A 6,000-nucleotide genomic window follows, 5' to 3' on the forward strand; every position below is an offset into this window, starting at 1 on the left:
ATAACCAAAAAAAGTACTGTATTTTTAAATCGGGGTGAGGGGTGGGGGGAAGTCCCTTAATTTTGTTAGGTCACATGATCAAACTTTCCCTTTTAACTCTTTCACTGCTTCCAAACTTTTCTTCATATTGGAAGCACAATAGCCCCCAGTGAATCTCTCCACAACACTTTTTTGGTAAAATCCTATCACTACCTTTCACAAATTTTAATGGTTCTCCACCAGCCACAGGATAGATTCTAAGTCCAAGTATTCAGGGTCTGGCACATGTGGTTCCTGAGACTTCTGTCCTCTCTGTCCCCGTCCCCTTCCCACAGGAGGGTCACAAGGTCTGAGTGGGCAGGGCATCTTCCCAGCCTCAGCACCCACTCCTCATTGCCTCCCTTTGGGGAACAGAGTTCCACGTGGTCCGCTTGCTAACTTCAGTCAAAGAGAAACATTATAAAGCAGAAACGCCTACCCTCTCCGGCCCCTCCCAGCCCCACACATGGCCTTGCACGTAACCGGTGGCCCCCGGACGTCAGCTGCTGACCTGTCCAGGAGGCCTGCAGTCCCAGGAATGTGTTCTCTCTCTGTCTGCCGCTCGAGCCTTCGAACCCTCGAACCCTCAAACCCGGCAGGTGGAAACCCAGAGTGCTTGCAGAGCCCGGGCCTGGGCCACACACCTGCCACCCTGCAGAGCCTTCAGAGAGCAGCAGAGACGAAAGCTGCCCAAAGCTCTCCAGCAAACAAAAAAGGGACAAAAATAAATGAAAAGAAACGGCAACTGAGTTACAAGTGGAAAATGCGGTTGTTAGGATTTATTTGAACAGAGCCTTCAGCCACGGCAAATCACAACAGCATCTTCAACTGTTCCCATTTCTAAAACTATTGCTCGTTGAACCACCGCAGCCACTCCGAAGCCAAGAGCACTCAAGCAGGGTATTGATATTTTCGATGCTAGTTAGTGTTTTAAACGACCTTTGCCTTAAAGCTTCACTAGCCCAGGGCAGAGGTCGCGGGGCAGAGGGGCGCAGCTGCAGCCAGCTCAGCGCCGGCCCTTCCTGGCGCCGGTCACCGCCAAGGTCGGGTCGGAGCTGCTCAGCCCAAGACATCTTTTTTTCACCAATGACATTCTCCGCTTGAAGAGAAAAACAAACCAGAATTATCTTTCAGATTTAGCTACTTCAATCACAGAAGTGTGAACTGGGGGTGGTTTATATTCCATGAAGACTGTTTCTCTTTATAAATCCTAAACATTTAAAAATAGCTCTGCGGGTGCTGGAATGTCATTTTCTGGTATTTTGGCCTCTTCAACATGGATCTTTTGTGACTATGAAGCCATTTCACAGCTCTTGGAATTTGCTGGAGACAGACTCCCAAACAGAGCGTCCTGGGAGGTGGCTGTGGGCAGGAAAAAAGGCCATTCCACCGGCCTTGCAATGCATGTTCTCCAGGGGGCTTTCCGTCTCCGTCACCCTGAGGACCCGCTCCAGATCTCCGGGCCGGTACATGCAATGCCCAGAAAGATGCAAACGCCCGAACATGTTGAAGTTAAGGTTAAAAAGCAAAAGGTTAGCAGGCACATAGTTTCCAAGGCACGTGAAGAAGGGGAGTAGCAGCTGTGAATGTCAACGTCCACATTTCTTCTTCCCTTCCCACCGTGCCGAGGGCCGCACACCTCCACACACCTCCCTCTGCCTGCACAAAGCAACGCGCTGCTAGCCACACACTCCCAGCACTGCTCCCGGGGCGGATCAGCTACGGGCTTGCCGTTCGGGGTTCAGTGGGGCGGCTTGGGCAGGCCCTCTGAAGTCAGGCAGCGGGAGCCAGGGAGGGTAATGAGGCTCCCAGGGCGGAACGCTGGAGTTTAGGTACCCGCCAATGCCCCAGGTCCCCGGTTCCCTGCACAACTGCAGCCCAGAACCGGTGTCCCTCAGCCACTCCTGCCAAACCCGACAGCGCCGACCCTCGTCTGCGCCTCCTCTCCTTGCCACCCCCCTGCATCGGCATCTGAAGCTCCGTGGGGCCCACCTCCCTCCAGCATACACTGTCAACTCAGGCCACCCTCTCACTCTGGCCCCTCTGCTCGGCCAAACGAGAATTCAATTCTTGACCTACTGGGTGCCTTCGCCTCCCCTGCTGAGCTGTCTAAGGAAACACACAATCACACGGATAGGGGTCTTGCTGCAGGTGCATACCCTAATGCTACCATGTGACCACTCTTTCCAGAGGACTTTTCACTCCTTCCCTTGTCTCCCCAAATTTGCAACCCTTTCTCCACCATGGCCCTCTCAGCTGGCCACCTGTTTCCTATTTCACAAAGAAAATAAGCACAATAAGGAGAAAACTGCAGAGAGGGCAGCACACCTGGGCCCCCACGTATCTGTCGCTAGCCTATCCCCCCCACCTTCCTAAAGCAAGTACACTTGTACACAGATGCACTTCTCACCTGCTCAAGAAGTGATTGCAGCACCCCCCCCCATCCTCCATGATCAATCTTCCACTCTCTACTGAAGCATCGCCACCAGCCTCTAAGTACAACGCTAACGCTTCCAACTGACAATTAACGCTCTGGGCCTTATTTACCCCAGAAGACACCACCCCGTGCTCTGCTCCCTCTGCAGCAAAGCTCCTCAAGACAGTTGTAGACAATCTGTCTCCAGCTCCTCCCCCTCGCCCTTCCCTCTGAACCCACTCCAATGGCATTTCTTGTTGTCATGGTCACCAGACCCACCTGTCATTTTACTGTTCTTATCAAAGCTACCAATGACCTGCATGGCACTGACCCAAGAGGACTCTCAGTCCTCATGTCACCCGGCCCATCAGCTTCTGAGATGATCTCATGTGGCTTCCAAGATGCCACACTCCTGGTCTTCCTGTACATCTCTGCTCTTCCTGCTTGGTTTCCTTTGCTGCCTCTTGCTCTTCTCTTGCTCTTCAGAGAGCTAGAAATGTCCCAGGGCCCAGTCCTCAAAACTCTCCTTTCACTGGGATCTCATCCCATCGTATTCCTTTAAATACCACCCACAGGCCCAAGACCCCCATTATACCCCAGCTCAGATCACAGTGCTCCACCGCGGGGTCCGTACAGAACTGTGCACTCAGCACCTGTCTCAGGATCTCTCAACATGCTCAAAACCGAACTTGTAATCTCTTTTTGTATCCCCACTTTCGTTACCTGCAGACTTCCCTGTCTCACTGGGTGACAACTCTGTCTAGTCACAGCAGCTAAAATCCTTGACATATCACAGACGTGTCCCTTGCTCTCATACCCCACACCCATTCTGCCGGGACATCTTAAGGACACTATCTTCCAACTCTACCCAGAATGTGACCACTTTTCAGTACTTCCACTGCCACCAGTGGAGCAGGCCACCATGACCTCTTGTCTGAATTACTGTGATGGCTTTCTCTATTGGCCTCTAAATGGTCTCCTCGTCTACCCTCATCCTCCACCCCCTACATCTTGTATCAATACGGAGGCCAGAATGAGTCTATCAAAATGGAATGCAGGGGCTCCTGGGTGGCTCAGTCAGTTAAGCATTTGCCTTTGGCTCAGGTCGTGATCCTAGGGTCCCAGGGGTCAAGCCCTGTGTTGGGCTCCCTGCTCAGTAGGCAGACTGCTCCCCCTTCTCCCTCTGCCCCTCCCCCTGCTTATGCTGTCAAATAAATAAAAGCTTTTAAAAAATAAAAATAAAATGGAATGCAGATCCTTTCTCCCCTCTGCTTAATACCCTGCACTGATTTCCCATCATCAAACCTAGAACTCCCCAAGAGTATGCAACACTAGAGTCCAGGTCAGGCTCCTGTTACCTCCTGACCACCCCCCCCCACCTCACTTCTCTCTGCTAGTTCCCCTCCGGCCACCCTGCCTCTTTGGTGTTTCTCCAACACGCCAGTGAACCTCTGCACCCACCTCTTCTTCTAACTACAATGCTCTTATCCCAGACACCCAGCGGTTAGTTAGCATAACTCCTTAAATCCATGTTCAAATGTCAACTTTTCAAAGACACCTTCCTAACCACTCCCTTTAAGACTGCAACGGGCCCCACCCTCCTAAACTAAGTCTGCTTTTTCTCTACTCCACTACATTCATGCCTTGTAACGAATGAAACATGTAATTTCCTTCTTCATACCATCAGCTGTGTGGTCTGTCTTCATGCCTGTCCCCACCCCCATCCTCCACTCACACCCCCACTAAACTAGGATCCCCATGAAAGCAGGGGTTTGTGCCTGTTGTGCTCACTGTGTGTCCTGAGTTAGAACAGGACCCAAGAGCACAGCCCTTCGGTTCTCGATGAATTAACGAATCAGTGAGACCCTGCACACGTTTTCTAGACCTGTTTCCTGATCTACCAAATGAGACTAGCAATATCAACCTCACAGCTTGTTATAAGCAGCAAATGAGGACCCATGTGGAAATCTTCATAAAATATTAATTACTATAACAGCTTAACATAATATGTTGAAAACCATCCTTAAAATTAATTCAGGAGACTTGTACTAGGTAATTGCTTACACGGGGTAGCTTAGGAGGTACAGAAAAATCCACCCAGGCGGGGCTATAGTCCTCCCAGCGGCTGAGATTCTACTAAGACATAAATGAGGGCTTTCAAGCCTTCATTTTCCAAATTCAAAATTACCTCCACGAAGTCCTGAGGGGAGGAGAGGAACTGTCTTCTGGCCAAATCCTGGTGTCCTGACCTGCTTATGTGCTTTCAGCTGGCTCCTCCCTTCATGACAGGCCGTCCATGAGGAGCTGTGGGAGAAGGTCTTGGGCACTGGGGTCCCTCCAGTCCTGGGGACTGGGAGTGTATCACACTCAGCAGGGGGCTCGACACCTGGGAAACATGAGGAGAGCACAGGAGCTCAGAGAACAGGTGACAGGAGGAAGCTTCCAACCATGCTGACTTCCAACCACCCCAGCACCAGGCTTTCATATCTCCAAGCCAGGAGGGAAGGCTACTGATCGGGTTACCAAAAACTGTATCAGAGCAAACATTTGGGAAGTATCACGGTTCACTGGAAAGGTCTGTGGTATAAACAACCCAATTCCACCAAGAAGTTAACAGATAAATCCACCCACGCAGATAATTCTCAGATAACAAACTGTCCCTGGTTACTCCTTCTGTCGCCTCCCTTTCCAGTCACAGCCATCAGAGTTCTCCCAACTGGATTCCTATCGGGACAGATTCAGGTCCACGGAAAAGCTTAAAAATAAGACAAGACTATTTTAATTGTAACCCCTAAAGTAACCACTAAGAAAATAGTTCAAAAATATATTTTAAAAAATAAACAACAGAATTAAAATAGTATACTAAAAACTACTTAGCATAAAAGAAGTCACAACAGAGGAATAAAGGAAGAGAAAAGACAAAGGACCTAAGGGAAACGAACACAAAAATGGTAGGCATACATTCTACCTTATCGGTAATTATATAAAATGGTCTAAACACTCCAACCAAAAGGCAGAAACTGACAGAATGGAGTAAAACAATACGCTGTTAAAAGAGACCCACTTTAGAATAGTATCAAAAAGAATATGATATTTACAAATAAACTTAACAAAAGATGTGCAAGACTTATACAGTGAAAACTACCCAAACATCATTATAAGCATCCAAAGACCTAAATAGATGGAAAGACACCCTGTGCACATGCGTGGGACGACAACGCTGTTAAGACAGCAAGGCCCCCCACCCAATCTTCCCATTCAACAGTCCTGTCTATTCAAATCCCAGGTTCTCTTTTTTTTGTTGCTTTGAAATTGACAAGCTGATCTTAAAATTCATATGGAAATCTAAGAGTTTGAATAGTCAAATGAACCTTGAAAAAGAAGAGCCAAGTTGGAGGAGTCACACTTCCTGATGTCAAAAAAAAAAAAAAAAAANAAAAAAAAAAAAAAAAGCTACAGTAATCAAGAAGGTGTGGCCCTGGCATAGGGACAGACACACAGATCACTGGATTAGAACTGACAGTCCAGAAATAAACCCATACATTAACGAGTAACTGGTTGTTGAC

The 6,000-nt window shown here is 48.9% G+C and overlaps 1 protein-coding gene across 1 annotated transcript in view; it reads right to left on the reverse strand.

Moving 5' to 3' along the window:
• Positions 1-4,820, reverse strand: part of RNF144A (ring finger protein 144A) — a 93,143-nt gene extending 88,323 nt beyond the window's left edge. The window contains exon 1 of the mRNA XM_034657306.1: positions 4,623-4,820. The gene's annotated coding sequence lies outside the window, so the exon portion shown is untranslated. The remainder of the gene's footprint in view (positions 1-4,622) is intronic.
• Between the last annotated feature and the right edge of the window lie 1,180 nt (positions 4,821-6,000).

Source organism: Ailuropoda melanoleuca, chromosome 4 (genome assembly GCF_002007445.2).
Source record: "Ailuropoda melanoleuca isolate Jingjing chromosome 4, ASM200744v2, whole genome shotgun sequence".
Lineage (NCBI taxonomy): Eukaryota > Metazoa > Chordata > Mammalia > Carnivora > Ursidae > Ailuropoda > Ailuropoda melanoleuca.